A 13855-nucleotide genomic window follows, 5' to 3' on the forward strand; every position below is an offset into this window, starting at 1 on the left:
TCTCACAGGTTGGCATCACGCAAGGATGGAAGCTGATAAAACACTCCCTCTTCCATCGCCTACCTATATCTCGCTGGCCATGTTTCCTGCAGCTGTGCTCCAAGATGAACATTTCAATCGTCGTTCCTTAATAGCTTCATCTCCCCCTACTCCAGCGGGATGTGAATTCCGCTCCTCGCTTACATGCCCCACTTTAAGCCATCTGCACGCACTACAGGACACTTGCCACCTGACATCTTGATGTTCAAAACCATCCAGATCCTCTGGAATCTCACTGCTTGTGCTATTTATGCCCTCGGAGCATGAAACAGAAAGCAGCCCTCTCATCTCTTTATTCTAAATGTTTCATACAGGTTCCATGGACCTGGTCTGTCACAAGATGGGCTTGGTCTAACACAGTTTTTTTATTAATTTCTCATTGTCTTCCATATCCTTGTCCCTTAGTGACTATTCCGGACCCTCTCTTCTTTAAAATCCTATTCCCACTCACATTTTTATTGCTTATTTACTTCCCAGAGGCTTCCTGAGGTTATGGACTCTGTTTTATTTTCGTCTGTATCCCTAACACCCAGCACACGCCCACCCCATCGTAAGTGCTCAATAAATGCAGGCCATGCCTGCACGGATAAGCCCTCTGACGCTGCTGTAACATGTGGTACCCCTGGTTCTAAACTAAGCATCATTAAAGCAGCAGTCTGGAAAGGGTTCTGTTAACCTCGTTGTCTCAATTTGGGAGTTGCAATCTTGTTGGGTCAGTCACCTGTGGGGCCCTCCATTACAGATTTATAATTATAATGATATCCAATAACGTTTTTACTGTAGGACTTCTAAAGACAGCAAAAGAATTATTTGAGACGGTCTGAATCTTCACTCTGGAACGAGAATCTTAGACGGCTTACTGTAAAGTAAACAAGCATAATTACATACTGTGAAGTACAGATATACAGTGGGATTCTGATATTAATTTCCACTCACTCCTTACCAAGGATTGGTGAAAATCCTTAGCCAAGTGCAGTTAAGGAAATGTCCCTGTTTCACCTGGTTTGGGTTTATTGTCAGCGTGCCACTCACAGATCCTCTTCCTCCAGCTTCCAGGCTGTTCCTGCTTCACACTGCACAGTCCCGGGAGGCTCCGCTCCCTGCACCAGGATTCCCCACACAAGGACTTGTGTCACTGCAGAGACTTCTTGTGTTCTGATTGCAATCCTACACAATCCAGATTTTAAATTAAAAAGGTGAAAGTGGAAAGATGTGGATAGAGGTTCATAGAATATCATCATTGGAAGAGACACGAAACATCGCTGAGTCCAAGGATCACACAGTTTTCTTCCTCAGGTGTCTTGCCAACCAGCGCTGCGTCCAGGCTTTGCTGGAAAGAAGGTAGTGACCACTCAGTGATTTGGTCACAGGCACGGGATGAAGAGTGACACATGTCACATATCTGCCTCCTTGCAGAAAGGCAGGGGAGTCATATGGGTGAAGGAAGGGCAGGATTCAAGTTGAAAATAGCCCTGGGGTTTCAGGAAAGTGGAGGCATGGTGGCAGAAATAGTATTCTTTTACTCAATATCAACTGATATTCAAAATCACTTTCATTCCAACAAGACTAGTAGCAAAGTGCAAAATGGTGGCAAGAATGCCACCCGGCTGGTATGGGGCAAAACAGGCCCAAACCCAAGCTTCCGTCAAACAACCAAAGCTGCAACTCGGCTGATTTCCAGATCGTGAGTGTTGGTGGGAGCACAGGGCAGTGGCTGACCAGCAGAGCCCCACCTCCCTCAGACCAGGTGCGGCCGACTTCATGGACCAGCATGTTAGGAGAATCTCAGCTCTAAAGCAGCTTCTGCAAACCCTCTTTCAGCTTCAGCAGAAGGGAAGTTGCCATCCCACAGGGGAGGGCAAATCAAAGTGTATCCTGGGACACAAAATGCTGGAGACGTTTAAAAAGTTGTAATTTAAAGAAAGGGGGATAACACTTTGATGAGACATAAATAAACACATGCATATGAGCCACAGAGAGTTACAGAGTAAATTACTGCTTATTAATAAAAATAAACCAAAGGGATTAAAAGACATAATACAACCTGTAAATTCTCTGGCGCTCTGAATTTTTGATGTTAGAAGTGAAACACAAAATTCCTAATTTTAAAATTCCAAACCTAAAATTAAAATGTCCAATTATAGGGACTAAGTAAATGAAGGTTTATACACTTAGGGGACTGTTATGCACCTATTAAATCTTACTAAGAATGAAGGGTTTAGAACAACATGGGAGATGCTTGTGATGACTTCAAGTGAAACCACAGTTTTGTAAACACGGGATAATGTGTTTCCAGCTAGGAAAAAAGGTGCTTCACTGGAAAAAGCTCTCTTTATTCCTTTACAGAGTAAGAAAGGGTTAACGTTACGTATTATGTGTACTTACATCATTATCGCTCTCTGCATGTTTTCAGCTGTCCATCAGGCAATAAAATAATAACGGCATTTGTGCTCAAGAGCTGTAGCTATGGGTGGCTTTCCTTTTGTTAGTTTTATTACAACTTCCCTTCCATTAGAGTTTATTGTAGCAATATTAGAAAAGTGATAAAAGTAGATTAAAACATTCGTAATTCTACCCTGGATAGATAGCATTTGGTGTTTCCTTTCCAGGTATTTTCATATACAGATACATATGTAAGTACATTTATTTTATAAAATTAGAATAATACTTGTGTCTGGTGAATGTTTATAACCATCGACTTTGCACTGGCTGATACCATCCTGGCCCTGGGAAGCTTCCTCTTTCCTCTGGGTGGAAGCTCACGGGCAGTCAGATCACAGAGCAGTTTGTAACCCAACCAAGTCTGTATGTTGCTTTGTAAGATGTTAAACCTGAAATCAAAATAATGTGCAATCTTCTTAGTTTCCACAGAGGTAGCCCCTCCCCCAGTAATCTGATGAGCAATTTGCTTTTGTCCTAGAAAAAAACAGAGAAGGGCAGGATGGCTCATCGAATCCAGCGCCCTTGCCAAATGGCGTGTGGACAGGAAAATGTCAAGGGGTCCTCCTGGAAGCACTCGACCAAGAACAGCACCCTCAGTGAGCAAGGGAGCGTGCCTGCCAGGGCCCCCCACCCTCCTGCTGCCCAGACATCATCCACCCTCTCCGTGCCTGAGCTGTGTGCCCACCCCCCCAGGGAGGGAGACTCCAAAGCACTCTGATGTTGCTGTCACAGAGACAGGGAAGACACAGTGGAGACACGGATTAGGAACTGTCCCTCCCTCTTTTGTTCCCCAGATACCCAGCCCCTGAGGGCTGAGAGCCACTTAGAGGTCTTGTATGAGTTTCCTGGAGCAGCTCCGACTAAGTACCACAAACCAAGTGGCTTAAAACAACAGAAATGTATTCCCTCACAGTCCTGGAGGCTAGAAGTTGGAAATCAAAGTGTGGGCAGGGCTGTACCCCCTTTGAAGCTTCTAGGGGAGGATCCTCCCTTGCCTCTTGCTTCTCGTAGCCCCAGGTGTTCCTTGGCTGGTGGCAGCATCTCTCAGGTCTCTGTCTTCACATGGCCGTCTTCCCTCTGTGTCGGTGTCTTCACATGGTGTTCTCCTGTGTGTGTGTCTCATTCTACCTCTTCCTATAAGGACACCTGTCATACTGGATTAGGACACACGCTGATGACTGTGTCTTAACTGGATTACATCTTCACAGACTCTATTTCCCAACAAGGTCACATTCACAGATACTGGGGGTTAGAACCACAACATATCTTTTTGGGGACCGACTGAATCAATCCTCTTTCAGTATTTAGATGTATCTGGAGGGAGTGATTAAACAGGACAGATTAAGTACCTGAAAACCCTACAACTCTGCTCTCTAACACACCTCTATAATACTCAGAAAATCTTTTTGGGGTCTCTATGACAATCATAGCTTTGAAAAGTCATTTAGTTTCCCTGGGTCTTAGTTTTCTCATTTATGAAATGAGTTAATGCCTGTGAAGGCGTTGGCCATGACACTGGTGGGAACTAAGTGTTGTTTTGATGACTGTTAGTGACCCAGGAACGCCAGTCTTTCTCCTGGTTCCTGCAGGCGACTCATACACTTTCCTTCTCATGTACAATTAAAGGCTGCTTGACAGCAACCCTCAAGAATTTGGTATTCATAAGCTAAAATTAGTGTTTGCAGGGTTCACCAAGGACTCAAGTTTGTTATTCCAGGCTATACACAGGTGGAATTTCTCCAGTTTTTGGAAGGATGCTTTTTGGTTAGTTGTCTGGCATTCATTTTGAGTTGTTGTGGTTTCCAATAGCTGCTATTCATACTTTTTATTTATAAGTCACTATTGGTTTTGTGCCCTCATTTTCCATTTTAGTCTGATGAGAGATTTTGGTTTGCCCTAGAGTGGGTATTTTGGTCCTATAAAATAGTCCACCATTCAGACGTGGATATAAATGAATTGTAGTTTAGTAAATAATCCCTTATAGATTCCAGTTGCTAAAGGAGACAGACGCACAATCCCTCACAGTTTGCTTGTATGGTAGAGTGAACAGCCAGCCATCCCAGTCTGGTCAGGACTGAGGGTTTCGCCAGGATGTGGAATTTTCAGTGCTAAAACTGGGAAAATCTGGGCAACCTGGCACCATTGGCCACACTCTAGTGTAGGCACACTTCCTTGGTGTCTTGCCTGCCTGTGGATTTATGCTATTCTATTCTAACTTGCATCTCACAATTTAGTGTAATACATCTAAGTAGGGTTGTTTTTGAGACCAGAGGCCGTTCACTCACGATGTAAAATCCAGTGTATGTCAGGCTCTTCTCTTTTAATACAAATGGGTAGTGAGTCTGATGTCACATGTTCAACAAGTTCAGTGCAACAAATTCATTGGGTTCCTCTGCGATTCTCACCTCCTTCCCTTTAAGCTCATTCCCCTAATTACCAAACTCAGGAGAGGCATGGAATCAATAGGTGGGACGTTGGTGTTCTTTGGAGCTGCCCAAGTGGGTATACTTGCAAAGGTTTAGGAACCCCTGGTTAAAGGACTCAGAAGAACGTTCCTCCCTGCCGCCTCCCCTCTGCGGCCTCGGGTTGCAGATCACCTTGATTTAGCTCAAGGTTCTAGGCAAAGGCAGAGTGAGGCCCACAGCCTCGTGAAGTATCCCTGGAGGTCCTGACTGAGAACTACCTCAAGGGAGGGTGCTTCTCACCACCTTAGGAAGATTTTGATACTGAGAGACTCCTTAGATAGTGTCCAGTACAGATCCTCGTATTTGGGTCCACTGTTTTGTGGGAAGCACAGGTGGGGGGAAGGGAGCTGCTATTAATCGACGTGTACACCTTCAGCATGGCAGAGGGGCTTTTTGCTTCTAACTTAATTTACTTTAGTCCTCGCAGCAACTCTGTGAAGTCTGACTAACCCGACTTTGCAGATGAGGAACCTAGCTGGCCTGACATACCTCAAACCCTGTGCCCCGTAGTCCCCAGGGTCCCCGAGAACCGAGCACTCCACCTGCCTGAGCAGAGGCCGCTCTCAAACTGTGAAAGGAGCAGAAGCCTTAAGAAGCTCAAACAAACAAACAAGAGGTTGACAATTTAAAAATAAAACCAACACATACTGAGCCTGGAATGGAAGCTCAATATGGGTCCGTCCTTAGAACGCACTGCCCCCGATTCACCCCAAGCCCTGGGCGACCCCTCTGCCACTGTTTAGGTTACATTTAGGGTTCCATTGGCTCATGGGGCATCATGGCCACCATAAAAGGTGGCCGAACCATGGATGGGAGGCTGCTTTCCCCCCACGTACATCTCTTCCCAACTCGTAATGTCTTTTCAAACACAAACATTTCTCTGCCTTATATTTCCAGAGGAGGTGTCCTTAAGCGCGGGTAGGCGACAGTGCTGTGACCTGGCTCCTGCTCAGCCGTTAAGGTTTTTCTGTCTCCTGGCAAGGGACAGACACAGCATTCCAGGCAGGGTAAGCAGTGGCACTGCTATTTATTTACCTGCTAATCCCACTTATGTGCAATTGATTTACTATTATAACTCCCCTTGCTTCCTGCCCTGAAGGGCTCCTGTAATTGACACCTGACTGCTTCTCTGTGCCCTGCTTCCTGCGCTGAGGGTTGGGAGCTGGTCTTGGGGTGACTCATTGTTAGGAGGTTGTTTACACCGAAGAGAGGTTTTCTTGTTATAGACTGAGGAGGGTTACTATAAAAGCAGTGGTGGTGTTTTTTTTGCCCCTAATAACCGGTTCCCCTTTAGGTCACCCCTTTCCAAGGAAGTTTGTTTACTATTATTAAACTTCTTCCCCACTCCAAGTGCGGGCTGCTCCAGTTTATACAGTGTGCAGATGACTTTCCACCTTCTCTAGCGCAAACCCAGCCCCTGGGTTTCTCACCTGTCTCCATCCTTGATGAAATGCAGGTCAGCTGCACAGTCCCAAAGCAGGCGCTCACGGCCAAGGTGTCCGGGCTGCTCTTAGAATAAAGAGCTTGCCGGGGCCGTTACTTACCAGGTTTTACAAACATCTCTAAAAAGCAGGGTCTGCTCAGTAACGCTTCTACAATAAAGGTCCCCTGGCCAGGGTCTTTCACCTTTCTTGTGGGAGGGGTGAGCGAGGAAGTGTTGGCACTGAGGTTGCTGGTGACAGGGCCCTTCTACTGAGAACAGAAGGATCCATGCTGGCCCCCCGGGGACACCCCCATATTGAGCTCCTGGCCTGAGCAGACAGTGGGGATGATGGTCTGAAGATCTGGTTCTAGCCTTCTGGAGACACTGCTCCACTCCTAAGTCGCTTCCATCTCCGAACAGCTCATTTGGGTGCCTAGGAGAAGCCGAGAGAAGGCAGCCGCAAAGCTTGCCCTGGAGGGGCGCTGCCAACATGTGAATGTGGTCACTTAAACAAGTGAAGGGACTGGTCACCTTCCAAGTTGTGTACAGTCGCAGGTGTCTTCTCAAATAAACCTCGTGTTGGCTGTAGAATGAAATCAGCCTTCAGCCAGGCTTGAGCCTTCTGTCCTGCCTATTTCCCATCATTGCTTTTCACAAATCCTCTTCCCAGCCAATAGCGTGCTCCTGAGCTCTCTGCCCATTGCCACCTCCTTGCCTTTGCCGCGTGGCACTCTGGAGGACTAGAATGCCCTCCTCATCCTTTTCAACCATCAAGTCTGGAGTGACCTCACTCTAGCTCAGGTCCCCTCTGCTGGAAGAAATACTCCCTGACCCTACCTGTCCACAGGCAGCTCTCTCTCCATCAAATTCCACTCGTGTGCTCAGTACAGGTTCATATGGCACTGGAGATGTCAATAATCCTTACATGCGTGTTCTCTGCCTTCCCCCAGTACCCTGTGGATACTGTGAGACTAGGGACTATTGCTTCACATTCATGCGCAGCCCTTCACATATGTAGGCCGACAATGAGTGAGACTTGACGATGGTACAACCAGTTATCTACTAGTCAGACCCAGAGTGTAGCTTCTTGCTTAGAAACGGCTTTTGGTGTCAGAAAGACCTCACTTCTAATCTTGACTGTGTCAACTCCCAGCTTTATGACCTTAGGCAAAAGCTATTTAACTTCATTGGACTTGTTTTTCATCTGTGAAAACAGACACCCAGTGGAATTGGCTCTCGGGTTTGTTGTGGATTTAAACGAAGTAACACGTGAAATGCATGGTTGGTGCATTGGCTGGCACCGAAGCAGGTCTCAATAAACAGCAACCGTTATTATCATCTGATTCTTTTTTGGGCTGGTGCCCAGGTATATCTGCTACAGCAAGACTCAGCAAATAGCAAATTAATGTTGGTTTTAGGGGAGGCATCCTAGTGAGAATGTTGAAGTGAGGCCTGGAGATCCAATAAGGAGAGAAATCAGGGGTTAAGCCAACCCTATTTCTCCCAACTTTTCAACCACCTGCAGACCGACTAGCTCTTAGCCGATTCTCCAGATATTGCAGAGCTTTTCCAGAGGCAGGTGAAGAGTGACTATGTGTGACTCTGAAGACCTGTACTTGTCACCTGACCTTGAACATAACAAACAGCCCGTGAGGAAGGTAGCTCCAATTACAGTCGTGGACTTGGAAGAGCTCTCTTAAGGCAGATTGATTTATTGGACCAGAAATTCAGCTCAACAGCCCATGCACAGAATCTGTCTTTGGCAAACTGCCCTGCCTGCTTCCTTCCCTCTTGCTCTGATATATTGATCTGTGTGTGTGAGTTGGTGCAGTTGATTGTAGAGGTCTGTGTGTGTGTGCTACTGTCCCAGGATGGAAGCTCCTGGCTGGGGGGCCCTCTGTCTGAGGGATCGCCAAGCCTGAAACTAGAAGGTCTCTTGCTCCATTTCTTCATGTGGTAGCTTAATTTCATTCATCTGCTTCAGGTGGGCCCAGAATGTTCCAGACTTCCTCTCACTCTGTCTGACCTTCTGTTTCTGAGTGCAGTAACGTGTCATTTTGCAAGGAAGGAAGAAACCTAGTCTTCGTTGTGTGCCTTGTGCCCGGCAAAACATCACTATCCCCACCAGTCAAAAAAAACTGAGACTCAGAGGTGTTAAGGAACTTTCCCAAGGTCAAATGGCCTTGATCCATGCCCAGGTGTGTCTGAGTGATGACCTCAGTGATGGCAGACTCCAAGCTTAGTCCTGCTGGGGGACAAATGGCCAGCCATTACAGGAGGGACATCGAGATCACAGGGTCACCTTAAATAGAAATACTCTGAAATGTAGGGTCACAATTTCCATTCATGTTATCAGACATATTTTATACCCACCATGTGCATGGCTGTTTGCCCTCCCTTGTACTATCTATTGCTGTGTAACAAATTACCACAAACTTAGCAGCTTAATACCCATTTATTATCCCATAGTTTCTGCCGGTCAGGACTCCAGGCAGGTTTAGCTGAATCCTCTGCTTAGGGTCTCATAATGCTGCCATCAAGATGCTGCCCAGGGCTGCACTCTCCTCTGGAGGCTCGACTGGGGATGGATCCATTTCCCTGCTCACATGCCTGTTGGCAGCATTCAGTTCCTTGAGGTTGTAGGACTGAGAGCTTGTTTTTTGCTGGCTCTTGGTTGGAGGCTGCTCTCAGGTCCTACAGGCTGTTTTCCATGTGGGGATTCCCAGTGTGGCCACCTGTTTCCTCACAGCCAGCCCAGGAGAGAGAGTTTCCTGCAAGATGGCGCTACCATCTTGTGTGACATAATCACATACATCCCATCACCTTTGTCATAGTCTGTTGGTTAGAATCAAGTCACAGGTCCTGCCCACATTCAAGGGGAGAGAGTCACACAAGGGCATGGACACAAGGAAGCAGAGATCATGGGCTGGGGGCACCTTGGGGGTCTGCCCACCACATCCCTCTTGTCCTTTCCCTGTTCTTTCTTTCTCTTTTTCTTCATTTCACCATCATCCTCATCTAGACTCAGACCTAGGGCTTTGCCAGTAAGTAAGAGCTTTACAGCAATGACATTAACAAGTAATATGGCTTTGTGCCAGGCACCAAGCTAGTTTTCTTTTTAACTTTCTCTTAAAGTATAATAGACACACAGAAATCTGAAACATCCAAAGTGGAGAGTTTGATGAATTTGTTTGAGACCGAACATACCCGTGTAACCATCCCACAGATCAAACAGCAGGATATTACCAGCACCCCAAGGCCCTCTGCAAGCTCCCTTCCAGTCCCTACACCCTCAAAGGTAAACCTGTAACAGCATAGGTTATCTCTTCCTGTTTCTGTACATTTTATAAATGGCGTCCTACAGCCTGTGTTATTTTATGTCTGGCTTTCTTGACTCAACATAGTGCTGTGGCATGCGGTTCCAGGTTGTTCGTTCTCATGGCTGAACAGGATTCCCTTGTGTGAATATACCACAATTTGCTTATCCGTTCCACTGTTGATGGGCACTGAGTTGTCGCCAGTTTGGAGGTGTTACAAATGGTGCTGCTGTGAGCAGTGTATTATGTACCTTTTGGTGAACACCTGTAAGCATTTCTGTTGGAAATCTCCATGAGAGTGGCATTGCTGGGTCGTAGGGTGTGCATATTTCCATGGGCTATGTTTCTATATAGAATCCTCACATCCCCTCTGTGAGGAAGTCATCATCATCCCCTTTATGCATGACAACATTTGAGCCAGACCCACACTTCTTCCAGAGCTCCTGAAAGATTAGACCGGAGGAAAGGCACAGTGGAGAAAGTATAGGTCTGGCTCTAATGCTTTTTCACTATCGGCAACCCTCTTTATTACTTTTGTTTAAGAGACCCATCGTTTTGGAAGAGTTCTGCACATCAAGCTACCAAGCAAATGTCGTTTGTTCACTATCATTTAATTCATCTTCCAGTTCTCTTATTAGTCAGAGACATATCTAACCGGCTGCAGTGTGGCTGATCCAACAACATGTATAACAGAACTGATATAATTTCAGAAAAAGACAAAGGAAGTCCTGGTTTGGGTTCACCTCTGTAGCCTCCTTACAAGAACACAGGGTTTCTAAAGGGCTGTGGAAACACTGACAGTCTGCTGTCCTTCCCCTTGTGATGTGAGGGAACTCCAGGCGATGGAGATCCCCACCCCTCCACTAAGGAAATCTAAGACCCAGACCCTGTCTGAAATCCTCTGATTTATGATCAATAAATATATATTAGTGCATAAGTAATTCATTCAGACTAGACCTAGATCATCGTTTCAAACAAACTTTCAAAGCCCCAACCATTTATTATGGGCTTATTCTTAAACTAAGATAGGTTATGAGAAGATAGTAAGGAACACTTTCCAAAGTGCCACCAAGTGGCCAGAAAGACTCAGGCTATTGCTTACATGTGGGAGTACTGGGTTCTTTCCCCTTTGTTTCTGTTCTTCTCCATCTGTTTCTCTTTCTCTGTCTCTCTCAGTGTGTCTCTCTCTATATGTGTATGTATGACATATATACCATACAAATCTCTCTCATATACATATATCTCCTGTATATACGCATATGTAATATCTACATATATATTAGAGAGACAGAAAGACGTCTATCTTTATATCTCTATATCAACAAAATTGGGATCCCACGGTATCTTACTTTTTTATTAGCATTTTTTTCTATGCGATTAAAAAAGTAATTTCAAAAACATGATTTAAAAAATATTGCTGTTTCGGGCTTCCCTGGTGGCACAGTGGTTGAGAGTCTGCCTGCCGATGCAGGGGACACGGGTTCGTGCCCCGGTCCAGGAAGATCCCACATGCCGCGGAGTGGCTGGGCCCGTGAGCCATGGCCGCTGAGCCTGCGTGTCTGGAGCCTGTGCTCCACAACAGGAGAGGCCACAGCAGTGAGAGGCCAGCGTACCACAAAAAAATAAAAAAATATTGCTGTTTGATATTCCATCACATGCAGTTACCATGATTAATTTAACTAATTCTCTATTTGGGGATGTTTAAGCTGTTTCTAATATTTTGCCATTGCTAATAACACTACATGAATATGTCTGTACCTAAATCCTTGGGGACATCCCTGATATTTTCCTTAGGCTAAATGACAAGATGCTGAATAACCTACCAAATGGGTTGGCTTTTGGATGTTGACTTTTGAGTCTCATTATTAAATTTAAATTTATGCTGCTGCCAACAGTATATAGAGTGTCTTTTCTGCCCACCCTGGTAATTTTCTATTATAAATAATTTTTCTCAATTTTATAGGTAAAACACGATTGTTTGACTTTAATTGACTCCTAGTGAGGTTAAATATTTTTTTAGACTTGCTGTCCATTTGCGTTTCTCTTTATTTTGCGTTTTGTGTTCCTTTTTATGCCATGTGTTTTCCCACTCCTCCACAGAATGCCACCCTGTGCTCGGGCAAGCCTCTTTCCCTGCTGCATCCCTGCCTTTACCACAGGAGTGATATTAGTGTCCCATAGAACTCGGCATGGTCAAATGCTTTGCAAACAGAACATATGTCAGAAAAATGCACGTTCACAAGGCCCGCAGGTGGCTTGGCCAGCCACATCTGTCATTCCTCCCATTAGGATCCCCGAATCCCTCCCAGAGCTGTAAACCTCACATCTCACCCAGACTCTGGACCTTCACCCAGGGGCCGTCAGAGCAGGAGGGGCTGGCCACGGTGCCTAATGACTTAACCAGGTGAGGTTCACGTGTGCATGACTGTGCCTCAGAGGGAGTGTTCCCTACTGCTCTGGGGAAACAGGCAACTGTAAATCAGGTAACAATATGGCACTGACTTATTTATCCTTGTAAGAGTTTTACATTCTGAAGTCAGCAGGGGACCCATCGCCTGATCCAGGGCCAATTTTCAGTCATCACTCTGGGAAAGCTCAATCCCCCTGCTCAGCTGGATGGCATGCAGGGGGCGTGCACGAGGCAAGGCACCCCACCGGGCCAGACCCGATCGTATCTCAGTTGGAACCAAATGTTACCTTCCAGAGATGCGAGACAGAGACAGGAAGTCACCAAACAGCGGGAATGTCTCCCCCTCACTGCTAACACTGCTCTTTCACACCCCCCAGCCTCCTGGAGCCAAGTTCCTCCTCCTTCAGAGGGAATGTTTGCCAGGATGACAGCTGCACCCTGGTAGGTGTGAGAGTGAGTCATTCGAGTTGGAGTGGACATGACAAAAGAGAGGCTGGTGCTATTTAGCAATCAAAGCCAAGACTGCACTCAATGTCCCCAAATATCGGGCTGGCCAAAAAGTTCGGGTTTTTCCGTAAGAGCATACCAAAATCCTGAACGAACTTTTTGGCCAGCCCAGTAAGTCATGGTATAACCCTTACAAGAGAATATTAGGCAGCCATTAAAAAGAACGTTGTCAAAGAATTTTTATGAGACTGAAAAATGCTCATGACATGAAGTAAAATGAAGGAAAGAGAGGTGAAAACCCACCTGTAGAATATGATTCCAATTATGTAAGACTAGCTGGAAATATTGTAAAATGGTGACTGAGGATCTCTGCAGGTAAGATTAGGTTTGAGTTTTATGTTCTTGATTATTTTATTTAAAAATTTTCCTACACTAAGCATTTGTAACTTTTATTTACAAAAAGAAAATAATATTTTGAAAGACCGAGCCTGACGTGATCTGCCCCAGGCCCCTGGGATTTCACAAGCGCTATTTGTTAATCAGCTCTGCTCTCCTTAAGCTAGTGTTAGGGACGGATGTGCTTGCCCTCACCCCATGGCTTTCCTTCCTCCCTCCCTCCCTCCCACCCTTCCTTCCTTCTTTCTTTCTTCCTTACATTTGCCCCCTCTTGGGCCCTGGCAAATCTTTTGAGAAAAGCAAATCTTAGAAACCAGACCAAAACCAAATTTTCAACAAGCTCAAAAATTTAGTTGTACCAATGTTGCATGAAGCAGAGGTAGGGGACAAGATTGACAGTCCTTATTGTGGGAAGACCTTGGTGGACCCAAAGATTGCTCTGCTCTGCCCTGGTCACACTGCTTCTAGTGGGCTGGTTAAAAAAAAGGATGTCAAAAAGACTGCTTTCTGCAGAATCCAGAAGTGACAATAATATCTCCACCATCAATACCAGCAGCAAGACCACCACTGTGTACCAAATGCTTATCTTGTGCCAGACGGTGGACTAAACCATGATCTATTGTCTTATTTGATCTTTAGAACAACTCCTTTACAGATGACAGATCTGGGTTTATCGAGGTTAAGTAATAAGGCAGGTATTTGTTAATCTATAAATTTGCCCAGGAAAGGGAGGGAGGTGATGCCCCAGGGAACATTGCACCTCCTCTGCTGATGGGGGCTCGGGACCACGGCCTTGGCTGCTGGGATGGAAGAAGCTGGATTACCATGGGACATTTGTGTGACACTTTCTGATCAAGAGTGACAACCCAACTCACTTCAGAACAACACAGGTTTATGTGGAAAGATTTTGGTGATG

This window comes from Aethalodelphis obliquidens, unplaced genomic scaffold (assembly GCF_003676395.1).
Source record: "Aethalodelphis obliquidens isolate GAN/ISIS:26980383/991018 unplaced genomic scaffold, ASM367639v1 scaffold11, whole genome shotgun sequence".
Lineage (NCBI taxonomy): Eukaryota > Metazoa > Chordata > Mammalia > Artiodactyla > Delphinidae > Aethalodelphis > Aethalodelphis obliquidens.